Source organism: Emydura macquarii, unplaced genomic scaffold (genome assembly GCF_026122565.2).
Source record: "Emydura macquarii macquarii isolate MOO-44397 ecotype Brisbane River unplaced genomic scaffold, CSIRO-AGI_Emac_v2 contig_705, whole genome shotgun sequence".
NCBI lineage: Eukaryota > Metazoa > Chordata > Testudines > Chelidae > Emydura > Emydura macquarii.
Genome location: NW_027130842.1, coordinates 15,464,350 through 15,490,591, shown reverse-complemented (window position 1 = coordinate 15,490,591; position 26,242 = coordinate 15,464,350). Strand labels below are relative to the sequence as shown.

Below are 26,242 nucleotides of genomic sequence, written 5' to 3'. Positions count from 1 at the left end.
GTAGCACAGTACACAATAGTTGAAGGTAACAGTGAATAATTATAGAAAGGAAAGGGGGGAACTATTAGATGTAATTCTTTTCTTTTAAAATGATGACAACAACAGTAATAAACTAATAATTTATTGGCTGCTCTCTGCAAGACAAACTGCAATAGGATATTGGATATAATGAGATGCCGTTGTCACTTATTAACATACAAACAGATGGAAGACAATGGAAGGTCAACTATTTAAATCTTTTTCACTTCCCTCCCATTTTCGTGCTCAAGAAAGGTGCCAGATTACTAGCTCTACAGAATGAAGAGCTTCATTTATCTACAGAACAGGTATAATCATGGTGTCTTTCCCACACTCTAGCTTTCTTCTGACTGCCTCAAACTGTTTTCTGGAGAGACCACAATTAGGCTTCAATCATACAACGACTTACATGCATGCTTAACTTAATACACTGCAAGTAGTCCGATAGAAATCAATTGGACTACTGAAGTACATAAAGATAAGCCTGTTAGTTTTTGCAGGATAAGGCCAATAGTGGTAGAAGACTAATGAGAGTATGTCTACACTGCAATTAAAAACCTGCAACTGGCCTGTGCCAGCTGACTCAGGCGCAGGCTAAGGGGCTGTTAAGAGTAGACACTCATGCTCAGACTGAAGCCCAAGCCCTGGGACTCTTTCCCCTTACAGGGTCGTAGAGCCCAAATATCTGCACCTCAATTAAACAGCCTCTTAGCCAGAGCCCCTTAGCTCAAGTCAGCTGGCAAAAGCCATCCACCAGTTTTTAACTGCAAGTGTAGACATACCCTGAGTCTCAGTTCAGTCCTGGACTAGCTGGTGAGACTGCCAGCAAGGTTACTAGTTGTAGCAGTTGATATTTTATTTTTCATATGAAGACCTATGAGGAACAGGAATGAGACACTAATTCATTTCACATAGGCCAGCAAATATCCATCAGGTGGTAACTACTTTTAGTTGCTCCCAACCTGGACTAGATTTGATCTGTAAGTGAAAGGCTCTATAGGCCCGTGACAATGCCCGAGGCTATTCTATACCCCAGTCTCCACCATTGTTTCCAATCCAGATAGCAGAGGGATGTGCACAATCAGTGGAGAAAATGGAAAAGAAAATTGACTATTGAGAGCACACCATGTGGGGCTGCTTCCTGCTTCCCTCTTGAAGCCATTTCCTTTATTAGGATTGTGGGAAGTTTTGAGCAGTAATCCAGCCTAATCACCCGCTCCAAGCCTGGCTCTGAGGACAATTCTTCAGCCCGTCTCCCACTTTCTGAGGATGCCTCTCCCTTTTCCTTTGGTCTTTTTTTACCCCAGCAATGTACTTATTGGTGCAGTTTCTTTTTCTGCTCATGTGAACTTGAGCAGGGTGACTGGAAGAAGAAGAGACTCACAAAGACAGGTAGCAGGCCTGGGAAGGAGAACAGATCTGGGTGTCTTGCCCACACTGAGGTACCTTGCACTGTCTACCAATGAGAACATTTGGGAGGGAAGGAGAAAGGGGTGAGAGGCTTGATCATCATTAATCAAAAAGAGAAGTGTGTGTGTGTGTGGGGGGGTGACTGTTCCCACTAGCCCAGTACATTGGAGTTCTGATGCATTCGGGTCTCATATTTACTCCTGCAACTGTGGTTTTGGTGAGTTATTATTTGTGTTATGGCAATGCTTGCAGGCCAACTAGAATGGGACCCTATTGTGCTGGGTGCCGTACAAATATAGAATAATAGACTGGCCTTGGTCTGAAGAGCATACAATCTACATAGACAAGACAGACAAAGGGCAGGAGAAAGACACATACAAGCAGAGAGAACAGAGTGATGGCTTACAGACATTATGTTCTGTTACTGCTCCTGCACTGAGTGCAGTATCAATGTCTATGCAGTCAGATAACCCCCCCCAAAGGCTGAAGAACAAATTAACAAAATGAGTTACGGCTGCTGTAGTACCTTTAGCATGGCTTCATTGTTTCCCAGTTATTGCAGTACACCGAGTGGGAGAGCACTAGCTATTCTGAGACACCTGGGTTAATGCAGTATGCTCAGTGGAGTGAGGTAAGAGCTCTGTGGCAACCATAACTGAGAATGTCTTTACTTTTATTAGTTTGTGTCTTAACTTTTATTAATCTTTTGGAGCCTGAGGACATGTATACATTCATTCGTCCCACAGTTTTGAAAATGCCAGCGTTCCAAAGGTTAATTATATTTTTTAACATATTTGTTTGTAATTTATTTTATACAACAGAACTGTTTTTGTTGTGTTTTTCATATGACCACCATGTCCTAACGCTTTCCTGGGCTCAGTAATGTAAGACAGCGGGGGATACATGCTTCTGAACATATTCTAGAAAACTGATGTAAAAAACCAGTATGCTAAAGGGTAACGTATCTTTAGGCATAGCCAAGGAGAGTTAAAGTGGTGTTTAGATCCCTCTCTTCCCCAAAATACAAAAAAATAGATGATTTTCTTGTACTGCAATGTCTTCCCCATTGAAAAATTCCAGATTCTGTGCTGCAAGTGCTTTCCTTTCCCAGAGGCTGGCTACATCCATGCGTGTAGAGCTTTTGATTAGATCTGCTGTTTTGCCTATGGCAATCTTCCTTGCAAACATCCTTTGTCTATACATCATTTGAGCATCTATACATGATAAGATTGCCACTTTTTTATTAAAGTAAAACAGTGGCTTTCTTCTCTATAAGATTTTCTCCTTCCTCAGCTCTGTATCTGTCCCCAAGGGATATGAGAAGGACAGGGAACTTTGAAAAACCTTTCACCCCTTTGTTCTCCGTGGAAGAATCTGGGAACTGTTTCTGTTTGTAAAGACCAAGATAGACATTCATAAAAGGGGACCTTTTCTGTCTTGATGCCAGAAAGGTGGCCAAGCTGCTAAAAATGTATTGCAATATGTTAATAAGGTAACTTTTTTCCCATAAAAGAAATATATATATATATAATTTACATGTTTATTTACATGCTGATTTATATCTCTTCCCCCCTTTTCTGGCACCAAACACAATAGTATGTGCATACTGCAATACACTGAAGCCAGTAAGAGCTTTCTTTCCATTTCACTCTAAATGGAGTTACACTATACCCAAGTTCACTATAAGCAAGTTCCATTGTATTCCTGTTAAATTAATAAAGGTTTAAGAGTACTCCAAATGTAAAATAGAATAGAAGAAGTGGTTTGTGTGAAAAAAGCAAATAAATGAAAAACATACTTCCCTTACGGTAAACCAAATGCTTTGCACTAAAGCACATCAGTTAAATGAACATATATTGGTGTGAAAACAGGTCATGCATCTATTTTCTGCTGCGTAATTTGATGAGTAGAGCCACATTCAATCAGTTAGTTTTTACTGTAGAACTAACTGTACTTTACACACACACTGTGGCATATATGATATATAGTGCAGTCTCTTGCAAAATATATTCCTCTTTATGCTGATAGTAACAGAGAAAACCTACTACAGAACAATATATCAAGGGAATCATAGATTCACCAAAATTAAAAGTGGGAAAAAAACTAAGTCATCTAGTCCACCCCCATGCAAATGCACAATTGTTCTCTACAGTACACCTTTACCTAGACTAGTTTAAATGTCCCAAGTGACAAGGTTTCTGTCACTTCCATTTGAAGATTATTCCACAGTCTACTACAGTGGTTCTCAACCTTTTTGGCTCAAGGGCCACAAATATAATTTTTACAACCCTGAAGGGTCACCAGTCTCTGCCAGCAGTCTCCCCACCCTCCACTGCAGCCAGACGAAAGGAGTTCAGCGAGGAGGATCTCCCGTTCCCCTGGCTGCAGCAGGGAAACCATGCACTCCACCTGGGTCCCTAGGCAGTGGCTTCCTTCTGCAACCAGGGGAATGGGAGATCAGTGCTTCTCTCCCTCTGGCTCCAGCAGGGACCCCAGCGCCTAGGGACTGAGGCAGAGTGCTTTGTTCTCTGCCGGAGCCAGGGGAGGGGAGCTCTGATCTCCCGTCCCCTTGGCTGAAGCAAGGAGGCTGCCCCGTAACACGCTCCGCCTGGGTATTTAGGCATCGGCTTCCTTCTGCAGCCAGTGGGAAGGGAGCTGCGGACCACTCTGAAAGACCCTGTCTGCAGGCCATGGGTGGGGAACCACTGGTCTAATGCATCTGACTGTTAGGAAGTTTTTCTTGATATTCTGCCCTCATTTTCATTTTCTTAATTTCATCCCATTACTTCTAGCTCCCATTAAACAATCCTAAGAAATTCATTTCAGTTCTCTCCATTGACCCTTCGTATATTTTTAGACAGTTATAATTTCCTCTTGATTAACTGTCAATTATCTTTATAAATCAGTCCATTGATCTGACTAATCAGTTTTGTCGCTCTTCTCTGAACTCCCTCCAATTTGTATGCATCTTTCTTGTATGGAAGTGTCCAGAAGTGAATCTAATATTCCACCTGAAGTCTCATCAGATTTATATATAGACAGACTATCACTTCCCTGCTCTAACATTATCCCTCTATATATACAGCCCCAACTTGATTTGGTCTTTTATATTGACACATTTCATTGCAACTTCATATTCAGTTTGTTGTTCACTGTCACCTCTAGGTCCCTTTCAGCATTGCTTCTTTCCAGGTTTCTCTTTCTTGATGAATATCTGTGTTTCTGATTATTTTTCCTCAGTGTATTAGTTTTCATTTTCCAGGTTGAATCTCATTTTATTTCCTGCCTACATTTCTAATCTCATTAGTTTCCTTTGTAATATTGCTGTCCTCAATGATGTTCTCAACACCCCTCTCTCCGATTAGTGTAATTTGTGAATTTCATTAATGTGCTATTTACCTTCTCTTCCAGATTATTAATCAAGATATTAAGTAACATCAGACCTAAAACATATTCCTGCAGCAACCGAGCTCAATACATCACCCTCAGCCAGGGCTTTCCCCATTGCATACAGTCCTTCAACCAGTTTTCAGTCCATGTCACAGGGCTCATTTTCAAGCTAATTTAAATTAGATTTTTGTGAGAGGCTCATTTAAAATTTCAAATAGTTTTATGGGATTTAGCCATACACCTTGCCATTCCTTTCCTTTCTCAGGGACAGATCCACAGATGCTGCTCCTCCCAATTTCCATATATGGCCATAGGATGTGAGGAAGCGATGTGAGGAAAGATTAAGATGGTTTCTAGTTTTTATTATTATTGTTTAAAGATTTCATTATCTTATCCATTTTAAAGTCATCAATAATTTCCTTCCCTATGTCCTCATTGATTAATGAGTCTACTTTTTCTGATGCTGCTTTTTCCATTAATATATTTGTAAAAGCTCCTCATATTTCCCTTACCTCCTTTGGCTATTATTTGCTCCTTCTGCTTTTTTTTTTTTTTTAATCCCTTTCTGTCTTTTTCCTGCAAGGTCAAACTGGCTGTGTCTTCTTGTTTGATTCCCTTCTCCTTTCTCTGTTTCCAACATGAGGATTTTTTAATCTTCAAATCTTTGAGCAGAATTTCATGAAGCTGAATTGGCTTCTTTTTCTTCCTTGTATTTTTTTTAAGAAGAAAATCAGATTAATTATGGGTGTTCTCCAGACTTCCTTCAAATTCATCAACTTCCTTACTACCTCCTTCCACTGGACCTTTTTATTTACAATGATATTTGGATCAGATCTAGAAGACCCCATCTCTGCTATGTGGAATAATCTACATAAGGAGAGGAAGTCTAGTGGGGGATTTCTTCTCCCACTAACCTACTGATCTTGTGGGATCTGTGTAGGTCTCCATTCTATCATTTGGCCTCAATGTAGGGTTGCCAAACCTCCAGGATTTTCCTGGAGTCTTCAAGAATTAAAGATTAATCTTTAATTAAAGATTATGTCAAGTGATGTGGAACCTCATCCAAAATTGGCAACTCCACCCCACTGACTCCTGCCAGCACCTTGAAACATGGCTTCTATAGGCTTTTATAGGGCCAATACTTCAAGTAGGTTCCCCTGCTGTGGGTAGGAGAAGGATATAGGCACAGCATTCTCATAAAACTTCAATTCCTGATTTGTGGTGCCAGTAATACCCCCTAGAAGAGTTCTTTTGCTCCAATATAGGCTCTGAAATCAGATCAAGCAGTACAAACGATTACCATAGAAGGAAATGGCATAGGAGACACATGTTTGAATTTAGTACAAGTTTATAGTTGTGACAGATTCTAGCAAGCACTCCTTCCTAGCCTATCACTAGGATTGCTGTGAGGGGAATCCAAGCTTCTGTGCTCTGGATTTCTTGGGTTGTGTTAAACTTTTGGAGCCTGCATGGAGTCCAGTCACTGACCCAATTTCGGGGTCTCTAGGCACACTCTCAGGATGAAGACTTTCTATCTGGCACCCCCTCTACATATTGGAACCCATTGACCAGCTGCCTACCCCCCGCTGGACACAGCAGGGACCCGTCAGAATCCCTGGTGCTTAAACACAACCCTCTCCCAGAACTCGATTCAAAACGTGTGAAGCTTCTGGTTTACAGTTTATCTCTCTCGGGAGCATGCAGCAGTTGTAAAGCAGTTAACACACACACACTTTGCACAGTCTAACACCTTTATGCTCTCTTATATTTAAGCATATAAAGTACAGGAGAGTACAGATCATACAAAACAATAAACACTAAATGAATGTCCCTGTCTCAGTTTCCTCACCTCTCCTGAGCATTCTTTGAGTGGGGGTCTGTGTCCCTTGGGTTATCCAGAGTCCTTGGGACCATCTGGGCTCAGGAAAGCAGGCAGGGACCCCATTCCCCATGAGGCTGCTACATGCTGGGTGACTTCACCCTCCTGGAGCCCTTTACCAGCTTCTGTGGCCTTGCTCTATCTTATACCAGGCTTCCTCTTTCTTCCTGGTTCCTGTAGGTTCCATTATTTAAACCCTTCCTGATCATCTGGTCTCTTTTGCTCTGCTCTTGTTAAGTTTCCACTGCTCCTACCTTACCCCTTCCTTTAGGCAGCTAAACTAAAAGTGGATTTCCAAGGCCTGAGCTGCTTTTTAGCATATCCTTTGTGAGGGCGAAGTACTGTTTTTAACCTTAAGTCTTTCCCACTGTCCTTGTCTGGTATGTCCCTGCTACAGAACCTGTCAGCAATGGTGGATCCACATATATATATAAGCCCTCATGATTCAGCAGTTTTCCATAATACAACTTCATAATATCAAGCAGAAATCGTAAGCTGTACAGACATAGCCCCAATTCATCACAATAGTCATCGGAACTCATTTGATGGTTAGATGGCCCATATAAAATGGGTCAAGTTTGGAATGCTTTTGTTGGTCCCAATGTTGTTGTCAGCAACAAAAGTATTGAAAAATAGCACTGCAGATTGTGCTGTCATTTGAGTGACTCAGGGCCTGGTCTTTCCATTAACTTCAATGGATTTTTGGATCAGGCCCTTAGTTCACTAACCCTCGCCTTCAGTGACTTTGTGGAAAAGGAGTTTTCTCTATGTTCTCAAATTGCTCAAAGCTATGCTACTCCTAGCCTGGTCTCTACACTTATTTTTTCTCAGTGTTTACTCCAACCTTTCCTTCCTTCTGCAGACAGGTATTTCCCTCACAGCACCCTTTCACCCCCGTGTTGGCTAGTCAAGCAGTGCTACTTCCCCACCATTACAGCTCATTGAAAATTATGAATTTTGAAAAATGGCATTCACATTTTTGAAGCTTCCTGTTTTTTGACCAGCTGTATTTATCATGCTGGTGAATGATATGAGGAAACTATCATCTCTGAATGGAATAAAATAAAAACATAGGGGAAAAGGTATTTTTGTTTTGTTTTGTTTTTTTGCCCCCTTTTCTTGGAAGGGAGAGAAACCACTAACCCCAAAACCACAGCATTCTCTTGCTGCTGGTCCCCTTCACCCCTCCCACCTGCTGATCCTTCTCTCTTTCCCTCTGCCCCAACAGAGACCTCCTTTTAGCTGCCAATGCCTTCCCTGCCCAAGATTTTTTTTCTTATTTTCTCTTCTCATCTATTAACATGGTACTTCAGTAGCTCTAGAGACCTCTATGTGTCAGCACTGGCTTTTGGTGAGGACAGATCATGATACCACTTTCACATACTGAATATGTAAAAGAGCAAATGTGGATTAACATTTAGGGTTGTCCCAAGGAAAAAGAACTATGGTGGGAAAAGATGTCCAAAAATGAAAATGCAGATGGAAGCTTCATGTCGAAGCCCTTTTGGATTAGCTAATTTGCCTAAGGGAGATAAGAGATGTTCCCCCCCATGTCTGGGGAGAGGTGGAGCCTCTACTCAGATATCTCTGGCTCTTCTACTGGAAGGATGAAAAAAGCTTTGATTTACATTTGGTTCATCGATATCAGAATTTGGTAATGATACTTGACACATTACATTTTTGGGTGGAGAGGCAATATTGCCTCATGATCAAAGCTGTGAATTAGGAGCCAAGGCTCCTGGTTTCCATTCCTGGCTCTGCTGGTTACTTACTGTGTGACCTTGGGTAATTAGTCTGCCTCAGTTTCCCCCAATGTAAATCAAGGATAACAAACAACACCTATCTGTTTCACAAGTGCACTGAGAAGTATAACATTAGTAAGGTTTTCTGAGATTCTTGGATAAAAGGTGGAATGGAAGTATAGAGGATTACTATATTTTCATTACAAGCCTTTTGTACAAAGCTTGTCTTTCAGTGATAATATCTGTAGGGTCTGTTTTTCAGAGGTGCTGAGCTCCTGCAGCTCTCATTGACTTCAGCTGGAGTTGTGGGGCTCAGCAACTCTGAATCAGGCCTATGCATTGAATAAAGGCATCTAATATTGCTTTTCTGCTTAAGTATACACTGTGCAACCCAGCATTTTCCAGTTGAAGGTAATAACTATAAACCATAAATGTGAACTATAACATTATTAACTTTGCTATAAAAGGTTTTTTCATTAAACTAAAAAAATCTATCTTTTTGAGCAAGATGTAGGATAGGGTTAGTGGCTTGTGGGGGGAGGAAGGGGCAGCAGCTTGGTCAGCGAAGGATAAATCTTTACTAATCTTAAAAGCAAGACACAAACATACTTTTTCTTCTAATTCTCTACAAACTAAGACCATTGTGTTTCCATCCTTGGCTGTGTCAGCAGTGATAGCCCTTTTTTCCAACATTGATTGTTGACTTCCCTTGACACCATATCACAACCCATTAGCGCTGAAAACTGACAAGCCCAGCTGCAACAGCAAAATGGCAAGTTCAAAAGAAAATATACAAGGGACAAGCATACAGCACTATTCAAATAAAACAATTGTGGTTTTTTTGTCTTACCTTTGTAAAGGTCAAGAAAGTGGATCTTTTTTCCCCTTTAACCAAAACTTGAAGTGTATTTTTCTAATTCACAGAATACTTCTATTTTTTTTAATAAGGGCTTTGATTTCTGTTTTACACGAGCAGCTACATCGAGGTATATTAGAAGAGAATCTCTCTTCAGATGCTTTCAGGAAATATCTTGCTGATGCCAATATATCGTATGTTTCTTTTTAGACAGATATTTCAGATAAATTAGTGGCTCAGCAGTTCCTGGCTTCTGAGGACCCAACTCCTGTTTAAGTTAGATATTTTTTTTCCTGTGGCGTTATATAGTGTGTGTCTGTGTTCTGGAATGTACAGTAATGGTAATGGCAAGTGTTCCCAGTGATTGTACACATGATTGCCCAGGGGATGAAAATGACAGCCTCCATAGTTCCAATAGGCCTTGTACTTGCAGAGATATAGAGCTTGAGCAAGGTCAGGCAACTTGTCAAAATCTTAGTGCCAAGGTCCCTATTTGATATTACTTTAAGGTCTGCAAGCACGTTTTGCTCTGTCAAAGCTCAAGGAATGCTGCACCAACCAATGTTACCAGACAGGCAGGGGGAGATTGAAAACAAGAAAGCAGGTCCCACCACCCTCCCAGAGCCAGGGGGCCTAATTCCTCCCTACACGATAACAACAGGTCCAATATTTATTAAAGGACCCTCATAGGTTCGTCCTTAGGGGCATCTATCATCCGCCGGCTTGTATTAGGGAACCACAAGCCAATAAGATAAAACAAATAACAGTTTATTTACAGAGGAAGCACAGACCAGAAACCAAATGGGCTTAAATCCCAGGGACCCAAACCCACATCATGTCTAAAAGGGGAAAATAAAGACAATGGCGATTAAAGTCTGTGACTCATGCCCGCAGGTATATTCACGGAGGGGAATGGCACACAGGGTTTGACAGGTAGACGCAAGATCAGGACCACGCAGGATAATGACAGGAGTGGGTGACAGGAGTGGATGACGGGTGAACAATGACAAACGGCAACGGGAACAGATAATGGGAACAGATGACAGGAGCACAGGAATAGGTAAGGCCTCTTGATCGTCTTTTTTGATCCACAGTGTTGGGAAAACATGGGCTGCCACCTGGGAGGACAGCACCTTGTATGGATCATACAAAATCTTTTATACCAATAGTCCGACCAATTAGGTAACCTCGTTTTTCCGCTTTGTGCACTCTGCACTCTGGGTCTGCACACGGCACTGCAGCGCAGTGCGTACAGTATCATAGATTTTTTGCACATGGTGCTATAGTTATTCTTGTTTTGCACATGACACTATATTGAACATGAATAGTTTCTGCTTAGGGCTTACAGATTTCCCCACCATCAAGCAAGAGCCTGCCTTTCTAAAATAATTAATTCATAACAACAAACGGAGCCCATCAGATACTGAGGCACTGCTGCTAGTTACAAATGCTTATGTGGCAGCAACAAGAACAGAAACCTGGTGAGGAACATTTTAAAAAAGGAAAAAAAAAATCATTGAAAATCAAAATAAGCAAAAATGGATCAGGACCTCAATTTGAAATCCTGTAGAGGGCAGTGAGGATACCCAAACAAACCACTCCCCTGCCCCACTCTGTTAGTAATGATGAGTTGTTTTGAGTAAAAGGAATTCTACTGACATGTTCTTTCTAACATATAGCTTGGGAAATAAACCCAAAGGACATTCACCCTAAACTCTCTATTATGTGTTAACCCTGTTATTGCAGGCATAAATAGGTTCCTTCAAGCTTTTATGGCATTAGCATCCAGAGGACCCATTGTTCTAGGGCAATGCAGAGAGACAATCCCTTCCCCAAAGTGCTTACATTCTACATTGACAAGATGGACAAAGGAAGCATTTATTGGAATCCCCATTTTACAGGTGGGGAACTGAAATCGAGAGACTAAGTGAGTTGCCCAGGTTCACACAGTGAGTCTGTCGCCGAGCACAGAATCCCCAACCAGTGCTTTTACCACAAACCATTCTTCTATTCAAGCTTCCTTTCTCTCCTCCTTTCTCCCCTAATCAGTACCACCTAAGGACTTTCTGAAATACCCAGTGACACTTCTGCTATTTCTTTTTACGTGTGTTTCTGTGGAATAACGAAGGAGTTGGATATCTTTTTTCTTCACATGCTAGTTACAATTTAATTGTTGCTTGTTCTGGCGTGGATTTTCATATGGTTTGCTTAATTATGCTACATTTGGAAAGTAATATAGGATGGGCTTATGCAGCATTTGAAGCCATGTCGAATAAAAGTCCTAGCTTTATTGTGGCAATCTTGATTGTGACTGTCTCATGCATAATTTTATCTAAATGGGCAACATTTTCAGAAACACTCAAACATCCAAAAGATACAAAGATTCACCACTACGGTACTCCAGTTTTACACTGGTGTAACTCCACTGAAATCAGTAGAGCAGTAGTAATATTTCATTCTTAGAGAAAGAGGAAAAATAGTGAAATACAAACCTTCCAAATATTTAACTCTGGGAGAAGATTACTAAGTCAGCTTTTGCACTCATTTGCTCAAATCTATCTAATCTATCAAAGAATCATAGAGTTGGAAGGGACCTCAGGAGGTCATCTAGTCCAACCCCCCTGCTCAAAGCAGGACTAACCTCAGCTATATCATCCCAATGAGGGTTTTGTCAAGCCACAGCTTAAAAACCTCTAAAGACGGAGATTCCACCACCTCTCTAAGTAACCCATTCCAGTGCTTCACCACCCTCCTAGTGAAAAACTTTTTCCTAATGTCCAACATAGATCTCCCCCACTGCAATTTGAGACCATTGCTCCTTGTTCTGTCATCTGCCTCCACTGAGAACAGCCTAGCTCCATCCTCCCTAGACCCCCTTTCAGGTAGTTAAAGGCTGCTATCAAATCCCCCCCTCATTCTTCTCTTCTGCAGACTAAACAAACCTAGTTCCTTCAGCCTCTCCTCATAAGTCTTGTGCTCCAGCCCCCTGATCATTTTTGTTGCCCCCCGCTGGACTCTCTCCAACTTCTCCACATCCTTTTTGTAGTGGGGGCACAAAACTGGACACGATACTCCAAATGGGGCCTCACCAATGCCGAATAGAGGGGAATAATCACTTCCCGCGATCTGCTGCCAATGCTCCTACTAATGCAGCCCAATATGCTATTAACCTTCTTGGCAACCAGGGCACACTGCTGACTCATATCCAGCTTCTTATCCACTGTAACCCCCAGGTCCTTTTCTGCAGAACTGCTGCCTAGCTTGTCGGTCCCCAGTCTGTAACTGTGCATGGGATTCTTCCATCCAAAGTGCAGGACTCTGCACTTGTCCTTGTTGAACCTCATCAGATTTCTTTTGGCCCAATCCTCCAGTTTGTTTAGGTCCTTCTGTATCCTATCCCTACCTTCCAGGGTATCTACCACTCCCCCTAGCTTAGTGTCATCTGCAGACTTGCTGAGGGTGCAATCTACCCCATCCTCTAGATCATTAATGAAGATGTTGAACAAAACCGGCCGCAGCACCGACCCCTGGGGCACTCCGCTTGTGACCGGCTGCCAGCTAGACATGGAGCCATTAATCACTACTCATTGAGCCCTATGCTGTAGCCAGTTCTCTATCCATTTTATAGTCCATTCATCCAACCCATACTACTTTAACTTGCTTATAAGAATACTGTGAGAGACCGTATCAAAAGCTTTGCTAAAGTCAAGGTATATCACGTCCACCGCTTTCCCCACATCCACAGAGCCAGTCACCTCTTCATAGAAAACAATCAGGTTGATCAGGCATGACTTTCCCTTGGTGAATCCATGTTGACCGTTCCTGATCACCTTCCTCTCTTCCAAGTGCCTTAAAATGGATTCCTTGAGGAATCTACATACCCAGGTTTTAATATGGAGTTTGTTGCTTGAGCTTTTCATCTGTGAAGAGCTAATTTTAAGTCATGACTTTAGTTACATATGAACTAAGTTTTGAGATCTTATCTTAGTGCCCAGTGATCATTTGTCAACATTACAAAACCAGTGTGGGTGATGGGAAAATTCAGAGAGAGAGTTTGCCCCAAGCAAGGGTATTTCTATATCTTCTTCAACGTTCAATGCTTCTGCCTGCAGGTGAGCATGTTTCACTATGCTGGTCCAGCAATAACCACCCTCCCTAACATTTCATCTGTTCATCCGTACACCAGCTTAAACTGTTGTAAATCTAACAATAAAAACCGAATAAGAACAGACAGCACATAAATGGCAGAAATGTAAGTAGATCACAGAATGAATACATGATGTGTGCTAGGGAATGAAGGACTGTGGAAGAGTGCGTGCTATACATATGTCTGATGTATGATGGTGGGTGGGTTTTTGGGTACTATTGTGGAAGGCATATAGGACCAGATTGGTGGCAATGACAGGTCTAATAAATTCATGGGCAAATGGCTAGAGCCTACAGACAAATTTTTGGAGGGGAAATGTACAGATTAAGTACTCTATAATATTTCAGATAATGAAAAGGATAAAAGACTTGGACAGCAGAGATATTGTTATTGGGAGGTGACATATTTGTAGAGATGGGGATGTGGAAGCGGAGAAACCTGCACCATCCTGTTCTCTGCCCAGTGCTCTCGGTGCTTCACTATGATGAGTATCAAATGAATAAACAAATCTATATGCATGTTTAAAAGAGGGATCTGGAATCCTGCTCTATTTAGTTTTCTCTGATATGTGCTCAGTGGGAAGGGTCTCCTTTTAGTGTGTTTAGCATTAGCATCGAGAACATACTCATCAGGGCTCAACTTCACTGGGCTGGACCTGGTCCGCATGGAGATTTTGTGTATACCAAGCAGTGTTCTACAGTGAACTGAGCACGAGAACCCACTCTAAGGGTTGACCCATCCTCAGATATAAAGACCTTGAAGGCCAATTTCAAAGCATGCAAAATAGACATTAATACCTAGGAACTTATTGCAGGGAACAGAGCCAGATGGAGAGGTCTGCCATGAGCTGTGTCCACTTTTGAAAAGTGGCAAGTGAGGTCTCTGCATGAGAAGAGAACACGTCATAAAGCCAATGCCTCAAACCCTGCCCCCAACAACGACTACACTTGCAAGACATGCAACTGCATTTGCAAATCCAGGTTTGGACTTGCTTCCCATGTGAGAAATCATAAAAACAAATCAACCCAGAACTCAAGTCAGCACTAGCTGAACACTCATCCATGGAAGTGATGGGAGAATCCATCATCTAGGTTAGTGTAAAACTGATTCTGTGCATGTTATGGTAAGTAAAGTATTTACCAAGTATTTGCCAGGCTTCATTCTATGACATTAATGAAAGAAGATACTTTTATTTCAAATTGCATTTTTTAAATGTGTGAAACAGATATCATCATTTGTTTCATCCAAACTCTAAAATCAATTAGATGTGAACAACCCATTAAAAATGTCCTGGCTGTTTTCAATAACTTGAGGGCACATGATCCATATGTGAAACAACTTGGGATCTCTTCTGCTTTTGATAGATGAAATACCATTGGAGGGGGGACCCTTGTAAATTCTTCACATCATGGTTGGAAAGCAGATGAATCTGTGTCCTGACTCTCCCTCTCCCCACTCCCGCAGCATGTGAGTTGTTCCCAATGAAATCAAGAGCCTCTTGTACTCTGAAAGAAGGAAATGGGACCCCTAGAAGGTCACGTGCAGCAGTCACACTGCTGAATTCTATGATTAACTAGTTGTGGTCTCCCAACAAAACAAGTTGTGCTGTAATAACAGAAAAACATGAAAACCTCCTTGTAACCGTTTCGGGTTCCGTGGGAGGCCACAGTGGCTTCCTACAGGGGAATAGCTCGCTCTTGGCAAGAGATCAGTCTAGGCAATTCGCCCTCCGGCAGGGCGAGTGAGCAAGGAGTCTATCGCTCCAACCCCTAGGCAGGGCGAGCAGGCGGATCGCTCAGGCCCTCAGGCAGGGCGAGCGAGCAAGGGGTCTATCGCTCCAACCCCTAGGCAGGGTGAGCAGGTGGATCGCTCAGGCCCTCAGGCAGGGCGAGCGAGCAAGGGGTCTATCGCTCCAACCCCTGGGCAGGGTGAGCAGGCGGATCGCTCAGGCCCTCAGGCAGGGCGAGCGAGCAAGGAGTCTATTGCTCCAACCCCTAGGCAGGGTGAGCAGAGGAGGCAACAGCTTCTGGCGGGGTCAGGAGAGCAATTCTCCTGGGGTGGTTAGGGCAAAGGGGAAGGGGAGGGGGACGCAGGCCCACCCATCTCCACTGCGTCCCAGCCCAGGGCCCTAGCAGTGGCAGAAGTGGCTGCCACTGTGCCGGCGGGGCTCCCGCCGCAACACACCGGCAATACGGCGGACTCAGCCACAGGCCGTGGCTGTCTCTGGGCTACTTCCTCCCCACTGACCCTAGTACCTGTTGCCTCCGTGTCCCAAGGATAGTCCACCTTTGTTAGTGCTGCTAGTCCTTCCTCGTCGACCGGGGGTAAGGCAGGAAACTCCTCTTCAGGGGGCAGCTCCTCCAGGTCGTTGTAGGAGGGGAGCGGGTCGGCCTCGGGCAGCTCCTCCAAGTCCTGCCCCGCTGCAGGGAGGGGCTCGGCGGTCGGCAGTTCCTCCAAATCTGGCCCGGCCTCCGGGGGTGTCCGCCACTCGGGCTGCTCTGGGGTCTCGGCCCAGTCTGGTGGTCCCAGAGCACGGCCCCAGGCTCGGGGTCGGGGTAACTCGGCCCAGTCGTCCTGGCCGGGTTGCCTTGTCCAGCTCCTCGAGGGCCCTATCCAATCCCCGGGCCCAGATGGGGCCGGGGTTTGTCGTCGTCGTCGTCGGCTAGGCTCCGGCCTAGGCCTCTGTTGGCGGGGCAGCACGTCTGCCTCTGCCGGCAGTCTGGGCCCTACTGAGCTCAGGGGCCAGGCTTTTGTATTTCCCCTTCCTGTTGGGGCTCCACCCCGGGGCTGCCAATTGGCCTGGCCGGGTGGCCCTATCACGGCCCGGGTCCCCTGTTGCCGGGCAGACTCTGGGGCAGGGTGTGAGTGGGGCCAATCAGAGCTCTCGGGCCCTTCCCCAGGCTCTGGCTCCGTGGGAGGTCACAGTGGCTTCCTACACTCCTAAACATGCATAAACGGGAGAAGGAAGAAAAGGAACGTAGAGCAACAATTGCTCCTAGGAAAACTGATGGAGGGGAACATTTTCAAAAGTGCCCAAGCCCAGAATTTACAAAATAGCACAGCACCCACAATCAGGGCTAGATTCTTAAAAGAGCTCAGCTCTTATTGAGGCCCCAGAATAAGTAGCCAGATTTTTAAAGGAGCTCAGCATGTGGGTGCTGAGCTCTTTTGAAAATCTGGCCATATGCATCATGGGGAGCATGCAGAGAAGTAACAACAGTTGCACAGTTTAAAAGAAAACAATACGCCCTCCCTCCTCAGTGCAGAAGAGAGCAGGGTCATGGTCCCTCCCAATATCCTTTTGAGGTGTGTAGATCTACTTAGGGTGTGAACTCTCTCCTTGTGCTCAGACAATTTGGTTCCCTGGGCCCTTTCTCCATTGGTGCACTCTTGCACAGAGAGACAGAATTCAGCTCTCTGTGAGGTATGGGGCAGCCATTGAATGTTTAATTTGGAATAATCAGCTCTGATTTAGGTTCCTAAATCCATATTTAGGTTATGTGTACACAGCAAAAAAAAAATCAACTGACTTGGGCTGGCGGGGCTTGTACTATGTGATTACAAATAGCTATGTAGACATTCCTGTTCGGGCTGGAGCCTGGGGTCTGAGACCCACCTCTCACCAGGTTTCAGAGCCTGGGCTCAAACAGCTGTTTTTTGTCCTGTAGCAGGAGCCCTCAAGCTCAAGTCAGTTGACCCTGGCTCTGAGACTCGCTGCCGTGGTTTTTTGTTTATTTTTTTTAGCGTAGACACCACCCTTAGTAAGTGGCCTGCTTTTCAAAAGTGCTGAGCACCCGGTAGCTTCCATTTCAGTGAACAGCAACTTCCAAAATGAGGCTACTTATGTAAGTGCATAGGTATGGTAGTAGGTACCCAGTTTTGCAAATTTTGGCCCATGTAGGTCACAGTTTATATTAAGATTCCATGTGTAGATCATTAATAAAGGGCTAATAAATGCTTAATAGATGTTTTAATAAATGGTTAATGAATTGTTATAGATAGTTATAGAATCCAACAAGTGGTTTATAATCATGGCTTATATCCATCTATAACACATGCTATTCACATCTGTAACAAGCTTATAACATCTATTGATAATTTATTAGCCCTTTATAAGTTCCTTTTGAATAGAACCTTAATGGAAGGTGTGACCACCATATATATATGTTTTGTTATGTTAAATGGCAGCTGACCAAAGTCAACTGGAACTGTGGGAGCTCAGCACCTCTGAAAATTCAGCCATAAGTCTCTCAAGTTGGGCACCCAAACACCGGGGCACTGTAAATTGGTGGGCTGTTTTACCAGCCAGAGAGTGGAAATAAATCTCTAAGTCTCAGGTCCTTTAAAGCCCTTTTCTTAGGGCTTGTTCATTACCTACCAATCACAAAATCAAAAAGTAAATAATTTGAGAAACGCTATGCAATTATTCCCTGGATGTTTTCTTCACTTTAGCTGGCCACAAGTGGAAAAAGCCTACCCCTCTCTTAGACCTAGCTTCCCCTTTCTCTTTATACACTCCCCCAAGCAACCAGGTAATCAACTGGTAACCAACTCTTTACAGTGTTGCCTGTCACAGTCACCCCCAGTTAGTAGACATATTTGAAAATCTAGACTTTAACCTCTGGGTTTTGTTTTTTTCCATCTGTGAAGAAACATCTTTGTTAAAACATTTTGTGAGCGTTAGATGAAAAGCACTTTATATGTGACAAGTATTATTGAGTGGAATAATAGTATTTAGTTGTACTTTAATAACATTCTAATGGCTATACTCATGCAGATCTTGGTGGATCTGTGGGGCATAGGAATGGAACTGTGGCTTATTCCATAAGAAGGGAATGCTCCTCCCCATCAGAGAAATTCTGGGAGGAAAACTCAGTAATGAATTCCTCATGGAGTTTTACTCTTCCCACACTCTCCTGTAGGTTTTTATTTGGTAGAGATATGTCCCGGCCTCTGGTTCTAATAAGCTTATATCCAAATTTTACCGAACCTGTTAAATGTTCATTTATTTTCTTACTCTCTCTCCAAAATGTTCTGCAAAGACATTTTGCCAGTCTTGTTTACATAAACTCTCCATCGTGCTTTGCATTTTTATTAAATAAGGCTGGTGTTTGCAATATTTTGTAAATTAACAGGATACAAATTGGTGGGAAAGCAAGCATTAAAGAGCCAGTGATGTGTCCTGGTAAGCTTTGAAAAACATTCTATTTAGAACCAATTCTGCAGATATATTATTTATGTTTCTGTTTTTTTTCCCTTCCTTCATTTGTTATGACTAGGCAAATATGAATGAAAATAGCATTTTGTTTTTTCAAAGTTCATCTGCTCCTACTGTTTATTCTCCATCTGAAGTTTGAATCCTTGGTTTGTGACATCACAGCTGATTGCTGTGGACATGACAATGACCCCACAGAAAAAAGTAAGGTAATGATTTTAGGGATAAGAATAGCTCTGGGGATTGGAAATGAATTAAAAAATTTACTTTTAGGTCACAGGTTCAAATTCAGTCCATTTCATTAGTGACTATAAATTGTTAACCATCTGATGGCTGTATAGAATGAGGATGGTGGCCTAAATCCAGTTCCTAGTGTTCAGGTATATACATCAAACTAAAATAGCACTCTTGCTGGGAGTTTCATGATATATTTCCAAGAATTTCTGGCCATGGAGACTCTGCTTCCCTCTCCTACCTAGTCAGGGTTGAGATACATTGGTGGAGCAGTGCAGAGAAGCTTGCACTGCTACTTTCCATGCCATAACAGTTCCATGGATAAATAAAGCATCTCAATCTCCATCAATGCAAATCCAACATCCCTCATGAAAACTACATTCCCTCAATAAAGGTGTGTGTGTGGGGGGGAAGGGTGAGATACTATGACTCCAGGTATGGAATAAGCAGTAATAAGAGCTTAATCATGTATGATGAAAAAACATCTTGCTTTCATATGAATGTTTATAGAAATAACAAGTGACAGAAACACTTCCCAAACACACAGAAAATTCTGTGCCACACAAGCAGAAAAAAATTTCTACATACAGAATATCCTCCAACCTGTTCCAGGATTTGTCAGTTGCTCTTTAAAAGCAGCTCCAGACCTGTTCCAATAGCAGACAGAGAGCCTTGGGAAGCTAACTTTCCTTGCCACAAGCTAAGAGTGGAGCTGATATATCCAGCCATCATGGGGCACAACTGCACAGATGGCGACTGCTTCCTTCACCTTTTTCTTCATACTCAAACTCATTTCCCACACCTCTGAAATGTCCTTCTGAAATTGACTTATTGGTTAAGTCACTTCTTCTAACCCCTGGCAAAGAATGAGGCAGGTGAATTGCTCCTTTAAGAGCCCATGCTGGTAGTATCTGTGCTCACCCAGCAGGGGGTGCTTCAGAGGAGACACAGGCTGCACTTCCTCTCCCCTAGACCTGAGCTTGTCATTCCTGTCATTCGTATGACACACACAGCAGCCTCCAGTGGCCTGGGGGCCCTGGGAGCCTGAGTTCTTGTCTGAGCTCATCTCCCCTGCCACCATGGTGTCTTCCCTCCTTTGTCTCTGGACAATGCTATTTTAAAATCTTTGCAGCTTCTCTTGCGTCACTCAGACAAAAGGGCACATTCCCATTGACCACATTAGCTGATGTCTTCCCCCCACCCCCCGCATTACAACAGTGGTTTTATTTGGTACCAGAATTGTTGTTTTTTTTGTTTTTGTAAAAGGAATTTAATCGCAAGGTTTTATTTTGTGCCTGTTTCTATTCTTTTTTTTCATAAAGAAAGAAATAACAAATGACGTGTCTAGTGTAGGTGCATTTGAATAATTGTTTTTTAAAAAAGGATCTGTCCTGCAAAGTAAATTTCCATCCCCTGAAGAGCAACGTGGCACTCTCTGACTCCAGATAGGCAGACAGGCCTAATTCAGCTGTCTGTCGCACAGTATGGTTAAGTGGTTTGTAAACCGTCTTCCCTAAAATGTGGCAGTTTAATGTGTTGTCAGAACAATGTCAGTTTCACTGGAGCCTGCCTGCACCATAAGGACTCAAACCTGTCCCCAGTGCTAAGCCTGAGGCCAGGTTTACACTATAAACTTACATTGGTATAACTGTCACTCGTGTGTGAAAAATCCACACCCCTGAGCAATGCAGTTACACCGACCTAGCCCCCCGTGTAGACCGTGCTATGTTGACAGGGAGGCTTCTCCCTCTTGCGGAAGTGGATTAACTACACTGACAGGAGAAACTTTCCCGTCAGCGTAGTCATGTCGTCACTAAAGCGCTACAGCTTTAAGCATAGACTTGCCCTAAGTAACCAGGTTCGGCTCAAGTGAGTTCTGTAGGGACTGGGTGGTGCAGGATTATACTGTCCTCCCCAAGAGCTGCTCCTCAGTTGCACCTGGAGCCCAGGCTGGCCAATAACTCCCCATGCTTCTCTTGGAAGAGGAGACAGGGAGCAGGGAACTAATTGGTTGCACGCAGGCTCACCTGTGCAGGAACAGGTGGGGCCTATAAAGCCAGGAAGCTGCCCACAGATGTGGGCGCTGCAGGAAGGCAGAGCTAATTTCCAGGATGACCAGTAGGAGGTATTGCTAGCAGTGGGTGAACCCCATGACATACCTTCTTCCACATCTGCACTCACACATCATGGATTCATGTAGTCATGGATCTATTGGGTTTACCCCTGCTCCTGCCTTAGGCCATCCCCAGATCCTGTTGTGTGGGAACATCCTAGGAGTCCCTGAAGAGCTGGACTCCATGGCACACAGTGCAGTGTTGGGACCTTATGAGTAGGCTGCCCCAAGTGCCCCGCTCCCTGCATTTGAACATCATCAGTTCCACTGTCTGAGGGTATCCTCTGCAGTACTCCAGTAGGGAGCATAATTTGTCCCACCTGTAGCTGAAACAGATACTGACATAGAAGAGCTAAATCAGACTGGGTTTCTAAATCTGTTTTAGGGTTAGGAAACAAAATGATTTTGTTCTGGTGACAATCCAATAAACTCATATAATTTAGGGAAGGCAGCCTGACAAAATGGGCAACAGGCAGCTGAACTAGCACTGTCTATCTACTGGATATGGATTCAGAGACAGCCTGACACTTTGGTCTGCAGGAGGGAGTTCTACTTTGATGGCAGAGACCTTAAAAATAATATTCCAAAACACCTAGAACAGAGAATGATCCCATTCCCTTCTTAAAGAAAAAAGAAAAGGAAGTCCTAAAGATCAGTGTAACTGAGAGCATAGTTTGGTCTTCTTCTCGAACAAAGTGAAGTAATTTCCTCCTAATAATGAGATAATTTGTTTATGAAAATTAAGGTAACTTCTTCCTTCTCCACTATTGCCACAATAGGATAGATGCAGGTTCTAAAGCTGAAACCAAAGAGATTGTTTCCTGAATTCCAGTAGGAACGGTGAAAACTGTAAATAGTTATAGCTGTCGCTGATAGCAATTGCTATAATAAAGGTTGAATTCCACCTTATATTCTAACACCACTGCATGCTGTCTCATAACTTTCTCACACAAATTGTTTTGGTGCTGAAACTTTCTCTGCTTGGTCTCAACTCAAAGATGATTTCCCTTAGGCTGAACATAGAAGCAACCTACCTATTGATGATTATTGTATGACTCCCACAGTATCTGAAGACATCACAATCTTTAATGAATTTATCTTCACAACTCCCTGAGAGGTAGGGAATTTCTATGACCCTGTTTTACATATGGGGAATTGAGGCACAGAGAGACCAAGGACTTGTCCAAGGTCACACAGGAAGTCTGTGGCAGAGCAGGGAATTGAACCCACGTGTTTTGAATCTGAGGCTAGAACCCTAACCCATCTTCCTTCTTCATACATAAGTATACTAAATAGCAAAAAACCTTTCATTAACGCAGAGTTCAGGGTGCCTGGTAATAGCTCATGCCCTTCCAGAATGTAGCGCTCACACCAGGAAATACATGCAACTTTAACTCTGCCTCTCTGGAGCTGGCAATAGCTACTGAGAATTATCTGCATGCACTTCAGCTACATTCACTATGTTGGTTGTAGCTGTATTGAATGATGGAAGAATAATTTGGCGTGGCTTGGAAGAGCTGTGATTTTGATATGAGGAGATCTGGGTCTGAGTCCCTCCCCTACATGGCGTGTGATGAAAGGAAAAAGTGCATGTGTACCTTGAGGTTCCAGTCTGTATCATTTCAATAAAGAATTATGGAGGGCACTGGAACCTTCTTGCCATGGGTACTGTCAGTAATGATGTGGGATATGAGAGCAGCCTGTGGATGTAATGAGGGGTAGAGGAAGGCATTGGTTTAGGTGGTATCCTGTGTGCAAGTGTGAAGGTGTTGTAAAAGGATAGGAAGTGGTTGTTAGATTTGACTAGTGTGGTATTCTGTTGGAGGAGTAGATTCAGTATTTGAGTGCAGGTCAGGTGCAGATAGTGCCTGTCCATTACAGCAAAAAGGCAGAATATGAGCATGTGTAGGGGGGGGCAATGCTAAAAGAGGACAGAAGTAAGGTTGCATGGGATTTTCCCTTCACTCTGTTTTTCCTAGTTTTCAGAAGTTTGAGCTTTGCTCAACTCAGGCAAGCTGAACTCTGCATTAACAAAGTTTTTTGCCATTTGATTTCCTAGTTTTTTAAACAGACTAATGTTTGTTGGTATGAAGCAGTGGTCATTTAGACAGTTGTAGTTCTCATCTAGGTTTGCAGCAGACATGCTGTTGTGGTTAGGTAATAATTAAGATTTTGTCACGATTAGTTTTAGTAAATGTCATGGACAGGTTGCGGGCAATAAACAAAAATTCACGGAAGCCACTGGAGTGGGGGCAGAAGGTGGGGGGGGGGGGGACAGCTCCAGCCCCAGCTGCTGCAGGGGGAGGACGAGGAGGTGGGGGACAGTTCTGGCCCTGGCCACTGGGGGGGAAGATGGAGGGGGGCACTGTTCCAGCCCTGGCTGCTGGTAAAGAGGGGGAGAGGGGATGGCCTCTGATTGGCTGCTCCTGCAGTGCCTCTGATTGGCACCTTCCCCTGCAGCCATTCTAGGCTGCTTGAGGACTTCTCTTCTGTGGGACAGTGTGTGGCAGGACCCGCGGGCCTCCAGCAGGGCGACTCTGGGCCTAGTCCATCCTGTCACACCCCCCTTGAAGGCACCCCAATCCCTCTAACCCCTATTTCACCACTTTTTCATCCCCTAAAATGCCCCTCCCCTACCAGCAAGCATTCACACATCTAATTTTATTTACAAAAGTACTTTGATTATGTGCTTCGCCCCCCTCTCCTTTTCCCCAAAATGGACAGACAGATTTTAGCAATATGCCTTTCAATCTTTTCCAGATTTCTGCCCAAGGTGGGATTTAAGCTGACGCTGGCTGAGTCAGGTTCAAAGGACTACTGCTTATCCCCTTGAACTGTCCAGCTGATGTGAAACTTTCAAAATTAAAAATCCTGTGAACTCTTCTGTCCATGTATGCTCAGCATAATCCATTTGGTGCAACAACAAGTATTTCAAAGGTGGATGTTTCAAACAGGAGAGCTAATGTCTTTGGCTAGTAACTTTGTAATGTGAGGGTGGCATACATGCTGTTGGGTGTAACTTTCAAGCATCTGAGATCCTGGTTTCAGCCTTGATTTGGTCTCTATCTGTGTGCAAAAAAACATTTTCGGAGTCGGTGAACTTTAAGAAAAGCTGTGATTATAATGTAATAGACGGTGAACTAGAGAAAAGCTGTGATTATAATGTAATAGAGTACAGAAAATATGCATACACCTAAGCAAGAAAAGGAAGCAGGAAGACAAAAATAATAAAAATATAATGATGGGGGAAGATTCAAAAGGTTATCTGGAAACAGGTATCCTTCAGGAAATCACTAGAATCTGAATAGGAAGGAGCACAAATGACAACAGATAAAATACATGATGGAAATTAGGATGGCTGTGTGGGAATTTGAAGAGCAAATAGCCTAAGATATGAAAATGAATTCTTAAGTGTATCAGAAGCAGGAAGATTGCAAGAGAATCAATAGATCTGCTTGGACCACTGGGGGAAGCGAGAGAAATTAAGGAGGATAAGGACACTGCAGAAAAGCTAAATAATTTTTTGCATTGGTCTTCACCACAGAAAATATTAGGGTAATATCTAGTCCCAGCCCACTCTTTTCATGAAATAAAGTTTTGGCACTGTTACAGAGTGAGGTGTCAAAAGAGCAAATGTTGGAACAAACCCCATCCAAGAGTTCCGAGGGGGCTTAAGAACGAAGTGGCTGAGCTGCTCACAAAAATATGCACTCTCTAATTAAAATCACCGACTGTGGCAGAGGGCTACAGTAGGGAAACAAAGGTTGTACCAATATCTTTTTTTAAAGACACGGGGAAATATCCTGGGAGTTACAGACCAGAGAGGCATTTATATGGATGAGAGCATCTGCACTCCCATGGGATAGAATAAAATATTTTTCTTTATAAGGGATGTAAACCTTCTTGTTTCAGGGTGTAAGCTAATCCCAGACTAAATGATGCTAGGGGAAACTTCTATGTGCTAGTTATGCCATAATTGTCCACTATGGGGTTTCTTGCACCTATTCCTGAAGCATCCGGTACCAACCACTATCAGAGAGAAGATATTGGACTAGGTGGACTGCTGGTCTGATCCAGTGTGGCAATTCTTACTCTTCTAGGAACTTTGGGTTAAATTCATCCTTGCACCTCTCTGCACCAGCCTGGCCCTCTGTGCTCTGGGACTGGGGGAAGGAATTCATTCTAGACATGACAGATTGTAGTAGCACTGCCTGCTCTCCCTTGGTTTACTCTCTTCTAGAATTCCCACTGGAACTCTGCTGAGTAAAATAGTGCATTCCCCAGCCACCCTGGCCACACACCGTTTCAGGCCAGTGCTGTCATTTTTGGACATGCATTATACTTTTCTGCCCCCTGAATTCTTTGATGGTGTCTATGCGCAGTGAGGTAAGAAGGAGGTTTTGCTCTTCCAGTCAAGCTAGGAGAGAGCACTGAGATATTAAGCAGGTCTTTCATACTCCAGTAGAGGTCAGATACCTACATACTTTAAGAAAGCTAATTCATTACAGCATGATAGAGTGTAACAGTTTATTTGGAGCCCCATTATATAAATCACTTAAATGTGTATTTACATAACATTTGTATTAATTACCATGAAACCTGTAATAAACTGGAACAGCTCAGACAGATTCATCTTGTAAATATGTATTTAAGCAATTTTGTAACGGGTAATATTTAATCGATAGACCATAGCAGCTCATTTATCATGCCAAACCATTGTGTAAAAAGTGGATTTTGAACTGGATAGAACTTAATGGATCCTTTGGAAAACCATTTAATGTGTTACATTAATAACATGGAAACTGCACACCGTTCATAGGGAAATGCCATCAAAAATCATATCGTGATCTGCCTTGTGATAGCTATCTGTATTGTCATGAGTCTATTTTTTGTGAGGCAAGGAAGTCATTGTATTACTCAGCAATTACTCAGGAGCTGAACTGACAGGCTGCAAGGAACTCCTGTCTTACTCTTTCTTGCCCCTTCCCCTAAAAATAGTGGTGAAATCTATCTAAGTACGGTCTTTATATTGCCCCCATTACTGTAGTACCTGAGTACCATGCAGTCTTTAATGTATTTGTCTTCACACCATGTGAGGTAGGGGAGTGCTACTATCCTCATTTCACAGACACTAAATGACTTGCTTCAGGACATTTGTGTCAGAGGAGAGAATTGAATCAGTGCCTCCTGAGTCCCAGGCTAGTGCCTTGGCCAGCCTTTTATTTCTCTATTTTTGCG

The 26,242-nt window shown here is 43.2% G+C and overlaps 1 long non-coding RNA gene across 1 annotated transcript; it reads left to right on the top strand.

Annotated features, from left to right (window-relative positions):
• Window positions 1-1,365: 1,365 nt before the first annotated feature.
• On the top strand, window positions 1,366-23,881 carry LOC137149001 (uncharacterized). The gene is made up of 3 exons (XR_010918641.1): window positions 1,366-1,460; window positions 1,982-2,059; window positions 23,765-23,881. It is a non-coding gene; the product is annotated as an uncharacterized lncRNA (long non-coding RNA).
• Window positions 23,882-26,242: the final 2,361 nt, after the last annotated feature.